The sequence below is a fragment of the Eriocheir sinensis genome, chromosome 58, assembly GCF_024679095.1.
Source record: "Eriocheir sinensis breed Jianghai 21 chromosome 58, ASM2467909v1, whole genome shotgun sequence".
Taxonomy (NCBI): domain Eukaryota; kingdom Metazoa; phylum Arthropoda; class Malacostraca; order Decapoda; family Varunidae; genus Eriocheir; species Eriocheir sinensis.
In genome coordinates this window covers 9108424-9130923 of record NC_066566.1, presented here as the reverse complement: position 1 = coordinate 9130923, position 22500 = coordinate 9108424, and the positions used below count along the sequence as shown (strand labels likewise).

At 43.8% G+C, this 22500-nt stretch overlaps 1 protein-coding gene and 2 long non-coding RNA genes across 15 annotated transcripts in view; 1 reads left to right on the top strand and 2 right to left on the bottom strand.

Moving 5' to 3' along the window:
- Window positions 1-22500, bottom strand: part of LOC126985122 (sodium-dependent neutral amino acid transporter B(0)AT3-like) — a 174208-nt gene that overhangs the window by 41159 nt on the left and 110549 nt on the right. The window lies entirely within an intron of this gene.
- Window positions 17733-20100, top strand: LOC126985127 (uncharacterized). 7 transcript variants are annotated; one of them, XR_007738322.1, is made up of 5 exons: window positions 17733-17858; window positions 17923-17993; window positions 18557-18680; window positions 18746-18810; window positions 18942-20100. It is a non-coding gene; the product is annotated as an uncharacterized LOC126985127 (long non-coding RNA). The 7 variants fall into 7 exon arrangements; XR_007738324.1 differs by lacking the exon at window positions 18746-18810 and having other exon boundaries at window positions 18557-18615; XR_007738323.1 differs by lacking the exon at window positions 17923-17993 and having other exon boundaries at window positions 17750-17858; window positions 18551-18680.
- On the bottom strand, window positions 17752-18793 carry LOC126985128 (uncharacterized). Its single transcript, XR_007738330.1, has 3 exons — window positions 18713-18793; window positions 18518-18647; window positions 17752-17890 (listed from the first exon to the last, which is right to left on the bottom strand). It is a non-coding gene; the product is annotated as an uncharacterized LOC126985128 (long non-coding RNA).

Here is a 22500-nt window from a genome sequence, read left to right as displayed (position 1 = left end):
AGGCTGTTTGTGACAAGCTACACTAACTATCTAATCAAAGGTGTAAGATAAAGGACAGCAAAGGCGAAGGCTTCTCCCCACCCCTCCATCCCTCCAGCCAAAGCTGGCAGGAAAGGAAAAAGAACCATGGAATTGCATGGAATTTATGTAGGAAAGAGGAAAGAACTACCATTACTGCTACCACTAACCGGGCGATAAAAACGGACAAGGATACCAGTATTCGAAAGAACTTAACGTTATTACGACAATGAGTAATATCTTAGTTGCTGGTTGGAGGAGGAGGAGGAGGAGGAGGAGGATTGGGAGTTAAAGTCATCAGCTTCAGGAAAAGGGAGAGCTGTAAAGGATGACATGAAATATAACTATAATGATGATAATAATGATAATAATAATGATAATAATGATAATGATAATGATAATGATAATGATAATGATAATGATAATAATAATAATAATAATAATGATGATGATGATGATGATGATGATGATGATGATGATGATGATGATGATGATGATGATAATAATAATAATAATAGTAATAATAATAATAATAATAATAATAATAATAATAATAATAAGGGAGTAACGCCAGGCTGCGCGTTGCCCTGATGATCATCTCCCTGTTCTTGACCCTTGAGCTTGTAGCGGGCAAGAACCCATTATCCCGGACACGGGGCAGTGTGACATCCGGGTTACCACAGCTTACCCTCCCCAGGTTTCCCCAGGTACCCGTTTATCGACCAATACGAAAGGAAGGATGACAGCTGGGTGGGCTCTAAGGTCCCTGGCTTAGTACTTTACTTTGATTTATTTATTTATTTTTTTACAGTAAAGGAAGCAGCTCAAGGGCAACAAAAAAAAGTGTAGAAAAAAACGCTAATCGCTACTCCCATAAAATAAAATAAAGTAAAGAGTGGCCAAAAGGGAGGTCAATTTCAGGAGGAGAGGTGTCTTGATACACTTCTCTTGAAAGAGGTCAAGTCATAGGCAGTAAGAAATACAGACGAAGGAAGACTGTTCCAGAGTTTACTATAAGGGATGAAAGTATGAAGATGCTGGTTAATTCTTGTGTAAGGGACTTGGACAGTATAGGGACGAGCTTGAGTAGAAAGCCGTGCGCAGCGGGGTCGCGAGAGGGGGGGAGGCATGCAGTTATCAAGTTCAGAAGAGCAATCGGCATAAAAATGTCAATAGAAGGTAGAAATAGAGGCAACATGGCGGCGGAATTTAAGAGGAAGAAGATTGTTGGTAAGTGGAGAGGAGTTGATGAGACGAAAAGCCTTAAACTCCACTCTGTCCAAGAGAGCTGTGTGAGTGTGTGTGTGCCCTCCCCCACGTGAGATGCATACCCCATATGAGGGCGGACAAGACCCCTGTATATGGAAAGCAGCTGCGAGGGGGAAGAGAAGTGGCGGAGACGATACAGAACGTCCAACCTCGAGGAAGCTTGTTGTTGTTGTTGTTGTTGTTGTTGTTGTTGTTGTTGTTGTTGTTGTTGTTGTTGTTGTTGTTGTTGTTGTTGTTGTTGTTGTTGTTGTTGTTGTTGTTGTTGTTGTTGCTTTTTTGTGTTGTTGTTATTGTTATTACCCATACTAATATTTGTCGTAATATGACTTACAGAAAATAGGGAGAAAATGCCTAATTTTTTTTTGTATATCCCATTGTTGTCCCGGTGTCGCTATCGATTTTCTGACTCCCCTTTTCCAATCTGCCCTGCTGAGTGACGTCCACCAATACTCGGGAAAAGAAGTCCCCGTACCAATGCCGCGACGTGTTTCAGTACCCCGTAAAGTGTTCTGATATGCTTCAACATGTCCTGTATCAGCGTTTACCGATATTAATAAGACGTTACGATGTTCATAATCTATAGGATCCTTATGTTTTACAATGTGTCCCGCTAATTTACGTTTCCAGATATCATAATAAGTGCCTTGATACTCATATTTATTTAGTGTCATATTTATAGTGTCACTGTTACGATAGTGTCCGTTTTATTAATCAATGTCACATCGTATTGCGACGAATATTACCACCATATCCCGATGTCAACGTACTGAGTCCCAGAAATAGCACTACTCCGTGTCTTGATAATGTCTTAACTAAAGCATCCCGGCAGTAATATTGCAACAACGTCGGGAGAGCTGACTTTACGGGAAAATTTTTACCCCCACTGGTGACCCTTGAAAGTCTGACAAAGCGCTTCTTCCTCTGGGAATGATGTTACCCTCAGATTTTAAATCCCTACAGTATCCTAATATTAACATTAATGCGTGGAGAGCATTAACTGAGAGGGGACGGTCCTTGGTCGCACGGGGTCACCTTTACAGCTTAAAATGACGCGTCTTCCTCTGCGAATGTCGTTACTCTGAGCCTTTAAACTTTTAGTGTCCGTATACATAAAAAAATCAGTACTTGTGTGGATCTCGATATTGTTATTTATTCCGATCATAATCAATATTTTACAAGTGCAGCGATATTCATCCACGAACATGTCCCGATATTAAGATTGCTTCATACTGCGATATTTCCGAGCCGCGAGACACCTTCTGGTCCGGCGAGAGCTCTAATGGTCTTCTTTCCCGCCCGTCACCTGCACTTTCCCTTCTTCCTCCCAGGCTGGCCCTTCTTGTGTGTGTGTGTGTGTGTGTGTGTGTGTGTGTCCGCGCTCATGCTTGTGTATCCTTAATGAGGTGTCTGTAATGGCCGATTTGCATGTATGTGGATAACATATACATTATTATTATTATTATTATTATTATTTACTACAACCACCACCACCACCACTACTACTACTACTACTACTGTCATCTACTACTATGATTTCCATCGTATGGGCTGTTTGTATTTTGTTTTCAGTCGAATGAAGGCTCTTGAAATATCTGGATATAGATCATATGTATATGTCGGTGCATTAAGAGAGAAAGAGAGAAAAAAAAGATTATACTGAGCAGTTCGATAGAGATGCTGCAACAGATACTATGCTTATATACGCCCATTTGCTTTGCATAACGAGAGAGAGAGAGAGAGAGAGAGAGAGAGAGAGAGAGAGAGAGAGAGAGAGAGAGAGAGAGAGAGAGAGAGAGAGAGAGTGTGAGTGTGTGTGTGTGTGTGTGTGTGTGTGTGTGTGTGTGTGTGTGTGTGTGTGTGTGTGTGTGATTATCATAACATCACAAACTATGTATACAGTTCTTTTAGATTCTTTTTCACAGCTACGGTCAAATAATGGACATTTACGAAAATAAACTCAACAGTTTCTAAAAATGACAACAATAACGATAAAAAATATTCAGAAAAGTAAATTTGTGAGGGTTTTAAAGTTACTATCGGTAATAAATTTTCTTATTGTTAAAAGCGAGAGACGGGCCATGTTACAGGCGGGAGGGTGACGTCAGGAGGTAAAGGGAGAGCGAGAGGAGTGTGGGAGGGTGCGTGACGGGCCGTGGGGGTGGTGGACGGGTTGGTGGGTGCGCGGGCAGGTTGCGCGGCGGCCGTCGGCAACACACCTTTAACGACACCACAACTCCATACCCCCGCCCCTTTGTTCCGGTTTATGCTATCGATTACCTCTGCCATTACTGATTTATTAAAGTTTGAGGCTGTGGCGACTTTTTCCAGCCTCAACCCATCCGCCACCGCGATAAAAACTATTGTGAGATAGCGAAATGAACCGCGAACGGAGCTTCATAACTTAATCTTGAAGCAATCTTACACATTGGTATATAGAAAGGCCGTTCGATGAAATGAATCACAGTAATATGAAATAATACATGATTTGTTCGTTTTTCACAGTCGTATAGAGAAAGAGAACAACATTTAAGAGAAATTATCGAAAGACTGCCTTGTTCGGGCATTCACTGAAGCCATGACCACCACGGATGAGATAACGAATTTTTCCGTGAATGAAGCATTTTTTTCCTAACCTTGATGTTATTTACACACCCGTATCGAGAAAAAAGCGAAATGAAAAAGATCGCAATAAATCAGACATGAATAGATTTTTTTTCCGGCATATGCCAGGCCCACGACCTCCGTGGCTGTATATCAGTGAGATGCCGAAATAAGCCGTGGATGAAGCTTTGTATCCCAACTTTGAATATTTCTCACAGCCGTTTAGAGAACGAGTCCCCGAATTATAGAAATTACAATATACCGCAATGATACTGATTTTTTTTTTACGTCGCGGCTTATTGCGCCGTTAGGCTTCTCCCTGGTGGGGCCTGATGGTCGGCCCAGCCCGTTCTGGCGCAGGCGAGTGTTTACAGTATCGCCATCTTGTTTTTGGCTCATACTGACCCCCGGAGCTCATCTTTGAGCCTTTCTTTGGAGAGGTAATCTAGAGTCCGGGTTGATAGGTGGTCACCAGGGCAGCATGTGGGTAGTCTTAGGCCACTCGGCGGTGACTGAAAAATCCCAGCTGTGCGGCCGCCAGGATTCGAACCCGCGTCCCTCCTGGAGCTCCTGGACGCGGCGGCACGCTAACCACTCAGCCACCGCCTCCCCAAAATTTAAATTTAAAACCGTTAATAGATTTTTAACGTAACCTTAAAAATATCTCACATATCCACAAAGAGAAAGATACCCTGGGTGATATCTCCTGCGACCGGTACAAAAGTGACTAGCTTGGTGTAGTCGAGGCTGTGAGAGGGCCTATCATCGTTCCTTTCTTTAAGGGGGTCGTACGGGAAACGTGTCCACGCTAGTCTGGCGATATTTGTTAAGGAGAGTGAGTTCTTCCCCGGTGGCTGTTTTTGTCGGGGGAGGCCACCTATTGAATACTGAGCAGGCTGAGGCTAAACAGGGACGACGCGGCAAGAGGGGGAGTGGTCTCGGTGCCGGCGACACGGAAAGGAAACGGAGACACGGGGCTGGAATAGGGAAGAGGCGGGCCAGGGACGGAGGAAGGCTGGTGCTGCTTGGGGCTCACGATCTTATTAATCTCAATTCTTTCCCATCAATATCCAGACCTTCCAGCATCTTCATCAGCTTCTCATGCCTTACTTTATCAAAAGCCTTTTCATTGTCAATAAAGCAAAGGAACACATTTCTTTGTTTTTCACTCATTCTTTCCATAATTTTTCTCACCACAAACATCACATTAGTTGTTCCTTTGCCCTCCAAGAAGCCATACTGCTCCCAGGACACCTGCTCTCTCACTTCATTCCTTATTCTGTTCATCATAATCCTTAGTATTATTTTTGTTATTGGTACATTATGCTTATTGTACGGTGCTTGCTGCATTCCAACGTTCCATTCCAACATTCCTTTATCTTTGGTAGAGGTATAAAAATTGATTTGCTCATGTGTTAAGTTATTACACCTCATTATACGTTTGATTGGGCAAAATTGTAATATTCGTTATTGCAAATTCTCTCAAGGCCTCCAACACTTCAACCGTCACTCCATCCTCTCCAGCAGCTTTCCCCTTCTTCATCTTACTCATAGCAAATTTAACCTCTTCCTCCTTTATTTGCTCTCCATCTTCATGTTCAGAATTCTCCTCCTCCTCGTCCTCTTGTCTGTCATCCTCAAAAAAGTTCTCTAATGTAGTCCTCCCATCTTTCTTTAATTGCTTCTGTTTCCATTAGTACATTACCATCTTTGTCTTTAATAGCCCTTCCATGAATATTTCTTTTCCTTATTATTTCCCGAATCCTATCGTACATCATTCTCGAATCTCTCTTTTCAAGATCTATTTCTTTACATTGTTCTTCAAGCCACCTCTCCTTTGCTTCTATACACTTCTTCTTAATCTGTCTATTTAGTTCTCTGTATGCATTGTCATCTCGACCTTTAGTATCTCTTCTCTCATTCATCAACTCAAATATTTCTTCTGTTATCCACTTGTTTTTTCTTCTCTTCTTTCTTCCTGGATGTACATTTTGATTGCCTTCATCTATTGCATCACTTACCCTCTGCCACTGTTGTCCAGGATCATTCTCGTCGCATTCATCCCTCAACATCTCGTATTCATTTTCCACTGTCACTCTGTACCTCTGCTTTAATTCTTCATTTCTCCTCAACACCAGTACATCCCTTCTTGGTTTAGCTTCTTTCTCCTCACTTTATTTACTCTCACCCTGATGTCTGCTACAACTGGAACGTGACCGCTATCACAATCTGCCCCCGGATGTCTTCACTTGTGTAACTGAATTTCTGTATCCTCTATTGATGGTAAAGTAATCTATTTGATCTCGTGCTCTGCCTCCAGGTGATTTCCATGTCCAAAGTCTACGTGGATGCTGTTTGAACCAGGTATTGATCAGCATCTGCTTTCGTTCTGTGTACCAATTCACCCATCCATCTCCCCTCTCATTCCTCTCCCCCAGTCCAAACGGTCCCACAACCTCCTCTTCCCTGCCTTCACCCACCTTTGCATTTATATCACCCATAACAACTGTAATCTCCTGATTCTTACATTACTCTATTGCTTGATCCAACTTGTCATAAAACTCATCTACTTCATCTTCACCTCTCACTGGTTGGGGCGTGTACTTGCATGATACTTATATCAAATGGTTTGCCTCTGATTTTCACCACTAGCACCCTGTCCGACACTGCCCAGTATCCCTTCAGGCATCCAGCAACTCTCGAACTCATCATAACTCCAACCCCTCTTACAACCTCATCACCACCTGAATAGACAAAAACACCATGCTCACTTTTTGTCTCGCCAACTCCTTGCCATCTGACCTCACTGACTCCCATGATATCAGTCCTCAATCTATTCATCTCCCTTCACACACCAGCAATTTTTCCTGCTTGGTACAATGTTCGTACGTTCCATGTCGCTATTCTTATCTTCTCCTTATTGCTCATCTCCTTATTGCAAACAGTCGCATGATAACAGTCAAGTCCCGGCTATTGCTCACTGAGTGCCTGACCGAGCGTGACAGTCTCCCCCCGCCTGGAATAAGATGACGCCCATTAACGCTGTTCCGATTATTATTTCTTTGGCTTTGCTCCATGATCGTACAGGGGATCAGTACTGAAGTGGTCACCCGTTGCCTTCTTCAGTTGCAGTGTTCATACGTACTGGACAGGTAACCCTGGCCATTGATCAAAGATTCGTCTGCCCAGCGTTTTGGTTTTTGCAACCACTTATTCTACCTTAGAATGTGCTCGCAATAACCATCCACCACCTGCAAGCCATGGGTTCACGTAACCCTGATCGGGAGGCGGTTCTACACCTTGCCCAAGGGTGACCTGTAGGCTATCGGAGGGAAGGAGCGCCTCACACCTCCTTTGACTGCAGGACTTGCAGCCCCGATGCCGACGTATTAAATTAGTTTATTTTATCGTCCCATTTGTATTTCTTTTATCAGGGCTTTGAGTGTTTTATATAATTTGAAGAGGGGATACAAGGTGCACAATTTTAGAAAAAAAAGTTTCAACTGGTCTCTTTGTTTTGAGCTTAGTTACTTTCACCAAACTATTTATTACTTAAGATACAAGTGTAATTAAATGTATTCATTTATTTTTTGTCATCGTTTGTGTGAACAGCATACTACGGGTAAGTTTTGCTTTCAACTTGGTCTGGTTCCCTTTCTAAAATAAATTAAAATCACCATCTATATTCAGATCACGCATTCTACACTGAGTACTTTAAAAGGGAAGCATTCCAAAGTGTGACAGAAACAATGTCTGAAACATAAGCACACCATCAATCTGCATTCTGGAGGTGACGTAACCGTTATACTCTTCGCCTCAAAGTGACCCAAATCGCATGATCGTAAGAAAAGTGACACATAACTTATTCCACGGTGCTAAGTTTTCCCCAGGTTGCCCAAACGCTTCTCCATTCCCAGGGCAGTGTTCGGCACGTTTTTTTGCTTATTCATTGATTTTTTTTACATCAAAGGAGGCAGCTCAAGGGCGAACAGAAGGTGGGAAAATGCCCGCTATAGCACTACTCCCCTCAAAATGGGATCAGATGTGGTCGGTGAGGTGTAGTGATACCTCCCGCATGAAAGAGTTCAAGTCGCAGGCAGAAAGGAATACAAGCAAAGGAAGGCTGTTCCAGGTTTACCAATTATTAAAGTTATCAAGTTCAAAAAGGCATAGATACAAGATAGAAAGTAAAGCAACATTGCGAAGAAATTTAAGAGATAGAACACAGTCCGTACGAAGAGGGATGAGGCACATAGCCTTTGCTTCTACTGTCTAAAAGGACATGTGGGTGGACCTCTCTCTACACATGAGGTGCTTGCTCCGTAATGAGGCGGCAAAGGCCATTATTTATTATTGGCCTCCAGGAAGGGGAAAATCATTGGTGGAGACTGCAAAAAACGCCTAACCTTAAGGAAGTTAATTTAGCCGTACGTAGATGATATATTAAATCTTCAGTTAAGATTTTGAGTCAAATGCAGACAGCGAATGTTTAATATAAAAAAAGGCTGCTGTTTGTTATCTAAGAATAGGAGAGAAGTGTCTGAAAGGTTATATCGAGTTGTCAGGTGCTTTTGAGGCAATGAAGAACACTAAACTCCTTCGACCCCATTAAAAAATAATGGCAGGGTCAGAGGTTTCGTAGTATCAATAGCTTAGTTGTTTATATCTTTCTGATATGATTGTTTGTTGAATGAGGTTGAGTAATGCAGAGATGAGTCATCGAGAATGGCTACAACAATTCGCTTGGAAAAATATGAACGATGCAAAGAGAGTTGGTGATAGAACAGAGCCCTGTGAAACACCCCTGTTTATAATTTTAGTAGAACAGTGACCGTCTACTACAGTAGACATAGATCTTTGTGAAAGGAAGCTGTAGACAAAGGTAAAAGTAGAGGGATAGAATCCGTAGGAGGGTAGTTTACATTGTATTGTTTTTGTCAGACTTTCAAATGTAGTAAAAAGTTAAAGCACAGATAAGAACGTGAACTCAAGATACAAAAGGTCCATGTTATGTGTGTGTTCACCGAGGTGTCTGATTCTTCCTCTTATTTTTTCCCAATGCGCCGCTAAAGACGTACGTTGCAGCTCATATTATTTGGATATACAGGCGGAGACACGAACACAAGCTATTGATGCCCACCGTACATTAGTATTCGCTATTTTATCCAAAGCCAGTGGTGAGCATGCAGTAGATGAAGTTGATATACAGGAGGGCCACGAACTCAGCTTAAAAAAAAAAAAACGTATATATATTCAGTGGCAATCGTTACGCGCCTCATAACCAAATTAACTGAATAGCCTGAATAGCAAATGAGCCGCCAGCCAACCGTGTAGTAATTTCCTCTTTTGTGCGGTCTGTGTCTCCGGCTGGCACACAATGTAGGCCAAAGCATCACGAGAACTTAAGTATGGAGATTAAAAACTCGTGGTGGCATTTTATGGAGATGAGTCATTTTATCATCATCATCATCATCATCATCATCATTTTCATTCGTCACCGTCGCTATCATGAAACAAACCTCCTCCTCCTCCTCCTCCTCCCCTTAATCATCATCATCATTATTTACCATACCTATCATCTTCATTTAGCATTTTTATTTTTACAGCAGAGGAGTCAGTTCAAGGACATAAAAAAGGTAACAAATGTGAAAAAAAGCCCGCTCAATGATCATAACCACCATTAACATCATCATTTATTATCCCCGTCATCATCATTTATACGTCCAGAATACAGAGGGAACAGGGGAGGGTTCAGAACACAAGAAATAAGAAAGGAACAGTTTTAGCCAGCAGAGGAAAGATCGTTCTGACTTACGTTCCCAGCTGGCAGTCATTCAGCACCATTTAAGGCACCGTGAACCACTCTGGCCCGACGCTGCCCATACTTAAAAAGGTAATAAAACCCTATGATGATAATAATGGCATAGTGATGATGATGATTGTAATACTGTCGGTAATGATGTTGATGATACTATTGATGGTGTCTGGCGCTCTATCAAAGGCTCTGAGGGTAAACAGCGGCTCATTTAGTTAACATTATATACTCCCTTCTGTGCAATTTTAGACTACTCCTTTCCATGTTGAAGAGTCCCCTCCCTGCCCCCCTTTCTCTCTCTCTCTCTCGCTCACTTCCTGCCATTCAACTTTACAGACTTCCTCCCTCCCTTTCTTCCTTCCTCCCTCCATTCCAAATTACACAGTCCCTTCTTCCCTCCCTCCTCCTAGGCCTCCCTCCCTCTCTTCCTCTCTGCCTCCCTCCCTCCCTCCACCCATTCATCCACCCGTTCCACCTTATACGTGCTCCCTTCCTGCCTCCTTCCATTGATTTATTCGTCAGTTCCACGCTTCACACTTCCCTTCGTCCTTCCCTCCCTCTCTCCCTTTCCCCTCCTTCCCTCTCTTCTTTCCACCTTCCACACTTTCCTTCCTTCCCTCCCTCCCTTCCTTCTACTCACCTCTCACTCTCCCTCCCTTCCTCTCTCCAGTCATCCCCTTTCCTCCTCTCCCTTTCTCCTTCTCTCCACTTCGTCCTTCCCTCCCTCTCTCCCTTTCCCTTTTCCCCTCCTTCCCTCTCTTCTTTCCACCTTCCACAGTTTCTTTCCTTCCCTCCCTTCCTCCCTTCACCTCACCTTTCACTCTCCCTCCCTTCCTGTCTCCAGTCATCCCCTTTCCTCCTCTCCCTCTCTCCTTCTCTCCACTTCATCCCTTCTTTCATGTTGTCTCCCTTATTCTCCTTCCTTTCCACACCTCCTCCCTCTATTCCGCCTTCCACACTTACTCTCTCTCTTCCTCCCTCCCTTCCTTCCTTCCTTCCTTTCTTCACCTAACCTCAGACATTCGCTCGCTCCCTCCCTTCCCTTCCCTTCCCTCCTCTCTTCTAGCCCTTTCCTATCCAGCGTTTCCTTTCCCCTGCTCTTAATTCCCCTGCCGTCCCATCCCTTGCCGTCCCTTCCCCTCCTGTCCCTTTATTTGCCGTTCTTTCCCTTGCCATAGTTCCCCTGCCGTTCTCTCTCCGGCCGTCCCTTCCCCTGACGATCCTACCCCTGCCGTTCCCTCTCCTGCTGTCCCTGCCCCTTTCAGTTCTTCCTCTGCTGTCCCATCCCTTGCCGTCCCTTCTCTTGCCCTGCCGTTCCTTTCCCTGCCGTACCTTCCCCTGTTGTTCATCACTTACTCTGCCATCCATCTTCTCGGCTTCCCTCGCTTCCTCTCTCCCTGCCTCCGTCACGTCAGTATTTAGTGCGATTTTTGTGTGCCTGTTTATGTATGTTCTGTTGTTGTTGTTGTTGTGTTTATTTTTGTTTTTGTTGTTGTTGTGTTTGTTTTTGTTTTTGTTGTTGTTGTTGTTGTGTTTGTTGTTGTTGTTATTGTTAATCTTCTTCCTTTTGTTCTTCTTGTTCTGATTCTTGTTCTTCATGTTCCTCCTCCTCCTCCTCCTCCTCCTCCTCCTCCTCCTCCTCCTCCTCCTTATCCTCCATCTTCCTCGAAAACTGGGCTAACTGCTTCTTCTTCTGTTGCCCCCCCCCCTCCTCCTCCTCCTCCTCCTCCTCCTCCTCGGTCATCAGTCAGTCGGTCAGCCACCCGTAAGGAACATATTTATGATCAATCTTTTTCCATCTTTATTGACTTATGTCGCTTCTTTTATAATTTTTGCCTGCCAAGATCCTTTTCCAATAGGCTTTCAATTCTCCTTCTTCTCCTCCTCCATCCTCCAACTCCTCCTTTTTCTTGACTTGTTGTTGTTGTTGTTGTTGTTGTTGTTGTTGTTGTTGCTGTTGTTGTTATTGTTGTTGTTGTTGTTGGTGGTGGTGGCGGTGTTGGTGGTGGTGTTGGTGGTGGTGTTGGTGGTGGTGTTGGTGTTGGTGTTGGTGTTGGTTTCTTTATAAACTAACATTCTTTCTGTTTCCTGCCCTTCCATGTTTTCTCCTTTTCTTCGTCTTCTTCACTTTCTTCTTTTCCTTCTCCTTCCTCTTTTGCTTCTCCTCCTTCTCCTCCTCCTCCTCCTCTTCTTCTTCTTCTTCTTCTTCTTCTTCTTCTTCTTCTTCTTCTTCTTCTTCTTCTTCTTCTTCTTCTTCTTCTTTTTTTTTTCTTTTTCTTTTTCTTCTTCTTTTTCTTCTTCTTCTTCTTCTTCTTCTTCTTCTTCTTCTTCTTCTTCTTCTTCTTCTTCTTCTTCTTCTTCTTCTTCTTCTTCTTCTTCTTTTTCTTCTTCTTCTTCTTCCTTTTCTTCTTCTTCTTCTTCTTCTTCTTCTTCTTCTTCTTCTTCTTCTTCTTCTTCTTCTTCTTCTTCTTCTTCTTCTGGCCTGGTGTATTACGGGAGGTTTAGCCTTTGTAACGGCAGGTCCCTTTAGTGTTCTCATGTTGTCTCTGTTTTGTTTCTTTTCCTCCACTTTTCCTTTTTCGCCTTCTTTCCAATGATATCCTCCTTCTTTTCTATGTTTGGCCTTTGTAGTAAACGCCTTTTCGTCCTTCTATTGTTGTGTCCTGACGCCATTGTTAAAACTGCTTCAGGTCTTCCTCTTCTGCCCCACAAATGTCCCACTTTTTCTTTTCTTCGTTGAATCTTTTCCTGCCACTCAAAATTAAGTTGTTGGTTCTGCATTTGAATAATATAACTGAGGATGGTCTGTTCTCATAAAAGCATTCTTGGCCTCCTACTGTCTTCCTCCATTCTCCATAAATACTTCCTTTTCTTTTCACTTTATCTTCTGAATCCGTCTCGTCCGGCCTGTGCTCAAGGTTGAGACCACGGTTAGAAACTAGACTAAAATCCTTAACATCGAACTTTTCGATGATACTAAAGTAGGGGAAAGAGCTTTGCTACGGCCGGTTGCGAAGTCATCCAAAACAACCTTGACTGGATTACTCAAAGGTCTGAAAAGTGGCAAATGACAAGCGTAAAGTAATTCACCTTGGGCCAGCAACCATCCATACAACATCTTCGGGAGCAGGTTGTACTTATAAGGAAACAGATATTGGGGTATCTCTTAAGGGACATGAAGCATACAACAATCACTGTGAGACTGCCTGTGAAGAAGCTAATACCCTCCTCGTGTTCAGTGCGACGAGACGTGGAAAGTAATGTCATCTTTGTATACTAGGCGCGCCTAACATCACCAAATGTCGGGTACAAACTTGGCGGAGGGACTGTTTTTGTGCCTCGAGTGGCGGTAGTGGGCTAAAGAGTAGCCTATCCGGATTTTTTTGTTTTTATTTATAAATGATCCACGAGACATCCTGGAGTTAAATCAAAGTATGTGCTTATCTTTGTATTCATTCATACACACACTGGTAATATTTCTATGGTGTCTGATTCACTTAATTGAGTGAAATTCTATTGTGATAAACAGTCACATATTCGTGTCACTAGTGATATTGAAAGTAGTAATGTAAGTTATGCCACCATGAAATATACACAAATAGATAAATATGAAAACTCACGAAGTCACAATAAGTGACATCACCTGCTTTGCGCAGTAAAAATATGTTTATTTAGGGAATCTTATACCCGCAAAATGGCGTGCGTTGCTGCCTCGGGCTACAGTTGTCGTATAAAATGTGAAGGTATCTTTATATTACTGTTCTGTTGTTTATTCAATATTCTGTTCAAGAAAAAAAAATACTCATAATTTTAGTTAGTTTTCGGTTATAAGGATTCTTTACGAAATGCAGATATAACATTACCGCCTATAAGCTAGGAAACGTACTGAATCCTGGATCAGCTATGGTCATGTTTGGTGCGCCTATTCGTTGGTGAGACCCCGCCTAGAATACATAGTGAAACTGTGGTCTCTTAATTACAATAGGAATATCGAATTAATTGAGAATGTAAACCGACACTTTACAAAATGTCATCGTTAAGATTACGTGAATAGCCGTACTCGTATGAAGAACGATTCAAACGACTAAACCTCTCTGCGCTGAAAAAAAGAGACTACGAGGGGATTTGATACTTATCTTCAAGTATATGGGAAAAGGTTCACTAACGTCAATTACTCCAAGTTTACGAACTCCAGAGTAACCTAATGACCAGAAATACCGGTTTTATCGATTCAAGTGAGGCGATGCAATACAGAGATCGATAAGAGATTTTCCTCGAATCGAACCGTCCGCCATTAGGAAAACCTTCCAGCGAAAGATGTAAGTGCGCAGCAAAAGTAATTCGTGCTGAAGCATCAGTTCGTTTAAAAATCGCATTTAACGGTACTTTGGCGCGACAGGACTTAATTAAACGTTCCCGTACGTACGTATAGCAAGTGCTTTCATCTTTTCTTTAGATTATTGAAGTGACTGACGATTGATTATTGGGGCGTTCTATCATGGCGCTGCAACTGCGGGGTAATATGGCGCCGAAAGTGACTGACGAATATATTAGATAATTTGAACAGGCAACTTCGCTATAAGGAGCAGCGAGTAGCAGGGTGTTTTTTCACATTTGTTTCCTATTGTTATGCCCTTGAACTGACTCCTCTGCTGTAAAAAAAATAAAAATAAAAATAAGCCAACATGCCGCCTGTTGTCAGCTCTAGCATGTTCCTATGTTTTCTGCTCCTACTAATGTTACATGCCTCCTCCTCCTCCTCCTGCATGTTGTCATTGCCGTCGTCGTCATCATTCTCCTCCTCCTCCTCCTCCTCCTCCTCTTCCTCCTCCTCCTCCTCCTCTTCCAGCAGGGATCAGAGCGGGGTGGGGTCGCCTGGTCGGCATAATGGTAATGCAGCCTTTCACTCCTGTTCACTGATATTCACGCTGAGTAGAACCCCCGGTTTAGATTCGTTTTAGGTCCGTGCCAGTATCTCATTACCTACTTTATGAAACATCACTATCTCTTCATATATCTTTTCTACAAACCTTCAACAGTCATGGAAACGCTTTGAAAATCCAATTCAAGGACTCTTTTTTTTTACTCATGAAAATAGGGGATAATGTTCACGAAAGCGCGTCGCCTCCTCTGGTGGCGGCCGCGGCGACGCTGTAGCCGGTGTTGCGAGAAATACCTCCTCGCTGAAATAAGTCACATATACATGGGGGTCCAGGGGGCGCAGCGTCGCCCTGGTTCCCGGGGGGTCGAGGGGGGCAGCGTCGCCGCGGCCGTCGCCAGAGGAGGCGACGCGCTTTCGTAAACACACAGCACGTTTGTAAGCTCCCCAACCAAACACAAAACACGACGAAAATTGCTTGTATAGTGTTTTTTTCACATTAGTTACCTTTTTTTTTATGCCCTTGAACTGACTCTTCTGCTGTAAGGAAAAAAAAAAAAAACTATACAAGGAATTTTCGTCGTGTTGTGTTTGGTTGTGGAGCTTACAAACGTGCTGTACCGGACTGTAAGACTGGCCCTTAACATCAGGTTCTTTGTTTTCGCTACCTTTTATTTGCATGATATTCGTCACACATGAGTCATCCCTTTACTTTTAGTTGTTGTTGTTTTCATGAGAACCCTGGAGCCTAGATTTAGGTCAGATGAGAGTGTGACGTCATCATGCTGTGCGTGGAACGACTGTGTATTCTTATAGTATTTCCACGAGAAACTATACAGAGGTGTACAGATAGAACCTAGAAGAGGGTAAGTGGAGGAAGAAAAGGAGGAAGAGGAGGAAGCAGCAGAAGAGGTGGAGGAAGACTTTAATCCAGACCCAATAATAATAAATCTTTCTTCTCATAAGGATTGAACCCCATTTTGCTTCCCCATCTCTTTCATAACATTTACCCGTTCAGTCATTTTTTCCGACATACTCATAGAATAAGTTCCGCACAATGACAATATAAATAAAAAAAAGCTGCATGCTGAACTTTCATCAACATCAAATGAAACTCCTATGATGTGAAAAATCAATGAATCAATGAAAGAAAAGAAAAAAAGAGAAAAAGCACTTGATGGCAGCTATTTTTTTCCTTTGTTTGTGGGAGAAGCGGTTTACAGACTTTTTTGTGTGTTATTGTTTTACCTTTGAGCTGCTTCCTATGATGCGAAAATAAACAGATAAACGAGAGAAAAAAGAAAAGAGAAAAGCACATGATGGTGGCTGCTTTCTGATTGTTGGAGAAGTGGTTTAGTTTTTTTGGGTGTGTTATTGTTTTACCCTTGAGCTGCCTCCTGTGATGCGAAAATAACTAGATAAATGGGAGAGAAAAAATAGAAAAAGCTTATTATAGTGACTGCTTTCTGATAGTGGGAGAAGAGGTTATCGTTTTTTGTGTGTGTGCTGTGTGTTAATGTTTGCCTGGTATGATGCGAAAATAAATATATAAATGAGAGAGAGAAAAAGAAAAACACATGGTGGGGAGTGTTTTCTGATTGTGGGAGAAGTGGTTATCGTTTTTTGTGTGTGTGCTGTGTGTTAGTGTTTGCCTGGTATGATGCGAAAATAAATATATAAATGGTAGAGAGAGAAAACAAACAAACACATGATGGTGAGTGTTTTCTGATTGTGGGAGAAGTGGTTATCGTTTTTTGTGTGTGTGCTGTGTGTTAATGTTTGCCTGGTATGATGCGAAAATAAATATATAAATGGTAGAGAGAGAAAAAGAAAAACACATGATGGTGAGTGTTTTCTGATTGTGGGAGAAGTGGTTGGTGTTTTTTTAGTGAGTGTGTTTTGTTTTGTCTTTGAGCCGCCTCCTGTGATGCCAATAAATGAATAAATAATTAACAGTGCATATCCTTAACCCAACAAGAGGACACTCGACTTATACATGACAACTCCTAGGCCGGTATTCTCAGACGCTTCTGTCTCTCATACCAACTTTTTTCACAGGGGTCAAAGGAGATCAGTCGGATTCTCATGAGTTTTTTTGAGGTCCATAGTATAAATAGGAGGTCAGACTACCACCAGGGTCATTAAACTACCCCTGGCAATACCCACAACGCCTACGAAAGCTGTGTGTGTGTGTGTGTGTGTGTGTGTGTGTGTGTGTGTGTGTGTGTGTGTGAGAGAGAGAGAGAGAGAGAGAGAGAGAGAGAGAGAGAGAGAGAGAGAGAGAGAGAGAGAGAGAGAGAGAGAGAGAAATTAATAAATAAATTCATAGATGGAGAGCAAGGATGAAAGAAAGGGAGAAATAGAATGAAATAGAGAAGAGAAAAATAAAGAGACAGACGACTAAAGAGAAGTGGGCCTCGATGCGAATGTTAGGAAATTCTAGCGGGCCGTCCTCGTGAGCGTCAGCACTCTCACTGGTGTTTTCTCTCGGCAGGTGTGTGGGTGCAATGCATACCTGAATGATGTTAATTGGTGAACAGATTCCTAATAAGTAAAATCAATCAATCAATCAATCAGAGAAGGAAAATATAATAAAAAAAACATTGGAATGAGAAAGAAAAGGGAAACGGATGCTGCGTCGCGAGCCGTCGCGAGGATTCCTTTGGATGCTTGTGCGCGTTTCCCAGGCCCGTCGGTCTTCCATCCCTGAACCGATAAGCGCGGTGACCGGCCCCTTCACAGTAATTATGATTAATTTTATAATCCAGTCTGGTAGTTTTAAGAAGCGAGTTCTTGCATCCTCACCTCGGCGGGGGTGTGGAGCGCTAGCGAGCCCAAGGTCTCCCTGGCGAGCATGGCAGGACTGGAGGGCTCCAGGCAGGGCTCCTCGGCGTCCCTCGGGGCCCCGACGGAGGTGCCGGAGATCTTCCGGCTACGAACCCGGGCAGATGGAGCTCGTTAGCCGTGGTAGGCAATCTGCCTAGGAGAGCAAACTCCGAACAATAAACCAGGGCAGGTGGAGCTCGTTAGCCGTGGTAGGCAATCTGCCTAGGAGAGCAAACTCTATACAAACCCGGGCAGGTGAGGCTCGTTAGCCGTGGGAGGCAATTCACCTAGGAGAGCAAACTCTATACAAAACCGGGCAGGTGGAGGTCGTTAGCCGTGGTAGGCAGTTCACCTAGGAGAGCAAACTCTATACAAAACCGGGCAGGTGGAGCTCGTTAGCCGTGGGAGGCAGTTCACCTAGGAGAGCAAACTCTAAACAAACCCGGGCAGGTGGAGCTCGTTAGCCGTGGGAGGCAATTCACCTAGGAGAGCAAACTCTATCAAACCCGGGCAGGTGGAGCTCGTTAGCCGTGGGAGGCAGTTCACCTAGGAGAGCAAACTCTAAACAAACCCGGGCAGGTGGAGGTCGTTAGCCGTGGGAGGCAGTTCACCTAGGAGAGCAAACTCTAAACAAACCCGGGCAGGTGGAGGTCGTTAGCCGTGGGAGGCAGTTCACCTAGGAGAGCAAACTCTAAACAAACCCGGGCAGGTGGAGGTCGTTAGCCGTGGGAGGCAGTTCACCTAGGAGAGCAAACTCCGAACAATGAACCCGGGCAGGTGGAGCTCGTTAGCCGTGGTAGGCAGTTCACCTAGGAGAGCAAACTGGAGCGTTAGCCGTGGTAGGCAGTTCAAGAGCAAACTATAAACAAACCCGGGCAGGTGGAGGTCGTTAGCCGTGGGAGGCAATTCACCTAGGAGAGCAAACTCTAAACAAACCCGGGCAGGTGGAGCTCGTCAGCCGTGGTAGGCAATTCACCTAGGAGAGCAAACTCCGAACAACAAACCCGGGCAGGTGGAGCTCGTCAGCCGTGGTAGGCAATTCACCTAGGAGAGACAACTCAAAACAAACCCGGGCAGGTGGAGCTCGTCAGCCGTGGTAGGCAATTCACCTAGGAGAGCAAACTCTAAACAAACCCGGGCAGGTGGAGCTCGTTAGCCGTGGGAGGCAGTTCACCTAGGAGAGCAAACTCTAAACAAACCCGGGCAGGTGGAGCTCGTTAGCCGTGGGAGGCAGTTCACCTAGGAGAGCAAACTCTAAACAAACCCGGGCAGGTGAGGCTCGTTAGCCGTGGGAGGCAGTTCACCTAGGAGAGCAAACTCTAAACAAACCCGGGCAGGTGGAGCTCGTTAGCCGTGGTAGGCAGTTCACCTAGGAGAGCAAACTCTAAACAAACCCGGGCAGGTGAGGCTCGTAAGCCGTGGTAGGCAGTTCACCTAGGAGAGCAAACCTAACAACAAACCTGGGCAGGTGGAGCTCGTCAGCCGTGGTAGGCAGTCTTCCCAGGAGAGCAAACTCTAAACAAACCCGGGCAGGTGGAGCTCGTCAGCCGTGGTAGGCAATTCACCTAGGAGAGCAAACTCTAAACAAACCCGGGCAGGTGGAGCTCGTCAGCCGTGGTAGGTAATCTGCCTAGGAGAGAAAACTCCGAACAATAAACCCGGGCAGGTGGAGCTCGTCAGCCGTGGTAGGCAATCTGCCTAGGAGAGCAGACTCTAAACAAACCCGGGCTTGTGGTGCTCGTTATACTGTCGTAGACAATCCACGCGATGGGAACACCAAAGGAAAGGAAAATAAAAAAGAACACCAGAAAAATGGAAAATACAGAAACGAAACATCAAGAAAAGAAACAAAAAAGATCATCCACCTTTAGGCCCTAACATCGCCAAAATTATGGATGGGTCTCTTCTGGGGAGAAAGCGGCTCATCCAGACCAAAGAACATCAACAAAAGGATGATATGAATAAATGAACATCAAAAAAACATAAAGAAAAACACATCCAGGAAAGAAAAATATAACAAACATCATCCACCTTCCGGCCCTGACTAACATCCCCAAAATTATGGGTGGGTCTCTTCTGGGGAGAAAGCGGCTCACCCAGACCAAAGAACATCAACAAGGGATGATATAGAAAAGAACACCAAAAAAAAAAAATATGGAAAAAGAACAGAAAAAAACATCGAAAAAGAAAAGCAACAGAAATAAATGAACAACATCAAGAAAAGAGAAATACAAAGAAACATCATCCACCTTTCGGCCCCAAACAACATCACCAAAATTATGGATGGGTCTCTTCTGGGAGGAAAGCGGCTCATCCAGACCAAGGAACATCAACAAAAGGATGATAGGAAAAAAATAACAACAAAAAGCATCGATAAGAAGTAAAAAGAAAAAAAACAGGAAAACATCGAAAAAGAAAACAAAAGCAATAAAAAGAACGAAAAACACGACATCAATAAAATAAAATAAAACAAACATCATCCACCTTTCGGCCCTAACAACATCTCCAAAATTATGGGTGGGTCTCTTCTGGGAGGAAAGCGGCTCACCCAGACCAACGAACATCAACAAAAGGATGATAGGAAAAAAGAAAACCAAAAAAGAACATCAAAAAAGAAAACCAACAGCAAGAAAACACAAAGGAAAAAAGAAAGAAAAAGAAAAGAAAAAGAAAACAAACAGAAAAAAAGAAAAGAAAGAAAAGGAAAAAGAAAAAAACAATAACAAAATAAAAAAAAAAATAAAAAAAATAATAAATAAATAAATAAATAAATACAGAATATAGTAAAATTAACTAACTGACTTTGCTTAACTAACTATCAAACTATCTATTTAACTAACCTACCTAACTAACGGTAATACAGCTGTTTGACTACCCATTAACAAACAAACTAACAAACCACTTAACGATCTAACATGGATAGTGAGGTAAGGTGGGATTAGACTTACAGGAGCTGCCTTGGATAGACCAACCGGCCTCTTGCAGACTCCTTATGTTCTTATGTTCTTTTACGTTTAAGAATATGGCCCTTAAACCCCATTCACACCTGTACTAATACCTGACTGGTTGGGTGACTCTTCTATCTCTGCCTGCCTCCCCTCCTGTTGCTGTCTCCGCTATCAGCACACAATCTACGCTCCCCCATAAAACCCACACCTAACCTAACCTAGCCTTCCTGTATACCCCCTTCATACCTGTGCTAATACCTGGCTGGTTGGGTGACTTCTTCAACATCTGCCTGCCTCCCCTCCTGTTACTCTCTCCGCTATAAGCACAAATCTTCTCTCCCTCATAAAACCCACACCTAACATAACCTAACCTTCCTGTATACCCCCTTCATACCTGTACTAATACCTGGCTGGTTGGGTGACTCCTTCCACCTCTGCCTGCCTCCCCTCCTGTTACTCTCTCCGCTATAAGCACAAATCTTCCCTCCCCCATAAAACCCACACCTAACCTAACCTAACCTTCCTGTATATCCCCTTCATACCTGTGCTAATACCTGGCTGGTTGGGTGACTCCTTCCACCTCTGCCTGCCTCCCCTCCTGTTACTCTCTCCGCTATAAGCACAAATCTTCCCTCCCCCATAAAACCCACACCTAACCTAACCTAACCTTCCTGTATACCCCCTTCACACCTGTACTAATACCTGGCTGGTTGGGTGACTTCTTCTACATCTGCCTGCCTCCTCCTGTTACTCTCTCCGCTATCAGCACACAATCTTCCCTCAACCATAAAACCCACACCTAACCTAACCTAACCTTCCTAACCTAACCTTACTGTATACCCCTTCATACCTGTGCCAATACATGACTGGCTCACTTCCCTACATTCAACCATTAACACCCCCCCCCCACACACACACGCATAAAACTATCAAACCCTCATTTAAAACAATATATCAAACACTCACAAGAAAAAAACACCAGGACGCAACACTGAATAAGGCAAAGATGATGGTGGGAAGAGGGGTGAAGGGGGGGGGGGGTGAGGTCACACGATAACCTACTCATTACCCCGGCGCGCTCCTCCGTCCCCTTGGCCCGTGACCCCGCGCAGGTAACAGCAGACCCCCTCAGCCGGCGACACAGGACCGATTGTGACACGCAGGTTACCTCAGTTTACCTTTCCCAGGCATACCCATTTCACTGACCCACGCGTGAGGAGGAGGAGGAGGAGGATAAAATAGCAAAGGAAAAAGACGACGAGGTAGAGGTCAAGAAAGGGGAGCTAGCGAGAGGGAGGAAAAGGAGGAAGAGGAGGAGGAGGAGGAGGAGGAGGAGGAGGTGGAGAAACCCAACGTGAAGGGTGAGGTAATGTAGGTTTGCGGGGTCAACTAAGCTCCGCACCATTATCCCCTATTTTCAGGAGTAAAAAAAAAGTCCTTGAATTGGATTTTCAAAGCGTTTCCATGACTGTTGAAGGTTTGTAGAAAAGATATATGAAGAGATAGTGATGTTTCATAAAGTAGATTATGAGATACTGGCACGGACCTAAAACGAATCTTTACCGAACCCCCCCCTCCTGCTCCCTTCCACCCCTGTCTTTCCCTTCCTAACCTCTCTCCGGCACACTCCTGTTCCTCTTCCTCTCTTCTCTTCCTCTTCCCTAACCTCTCTCTCCGTTTCCTTCCTTTTCTATTCCTTTCTCTTCCCCATTCCTTTTCTCTTCCCCAGCTTAGTTATTATATTTCTCTCTTTCCTTCTCCTTCACCCTTTACGCTTTGCCTACAATCTCCTCCTCCTTCTTTTCCTTTTTCGTGTCTCCTTTCCCTCCTAGTTTCTATTCTCATCCTATTTCTCTTCCTTCCTTCATTCTCCTCTGCATCCCTTTCTTTAGCCTCTTTTTACATCATTTCTCCTCCCTATCCATTTTCTACTTTTCTTTCCATTCCATCTTGTTTCCATACTCATTTCCTTTCTTTTCCTCCTCCTCCTCCTCGTCCTCGTCCTCGATTCCATCCTTAAGGGCTCAACCGTACGAGGAACGACTCAAGCCACTCAATCTCTTTACATTGGAGAAAAGACGCCTACGAGGGGATATGATTAAAGTCTTCAGGTATCTGAAAAAATCAATAACGTCGATTACTCC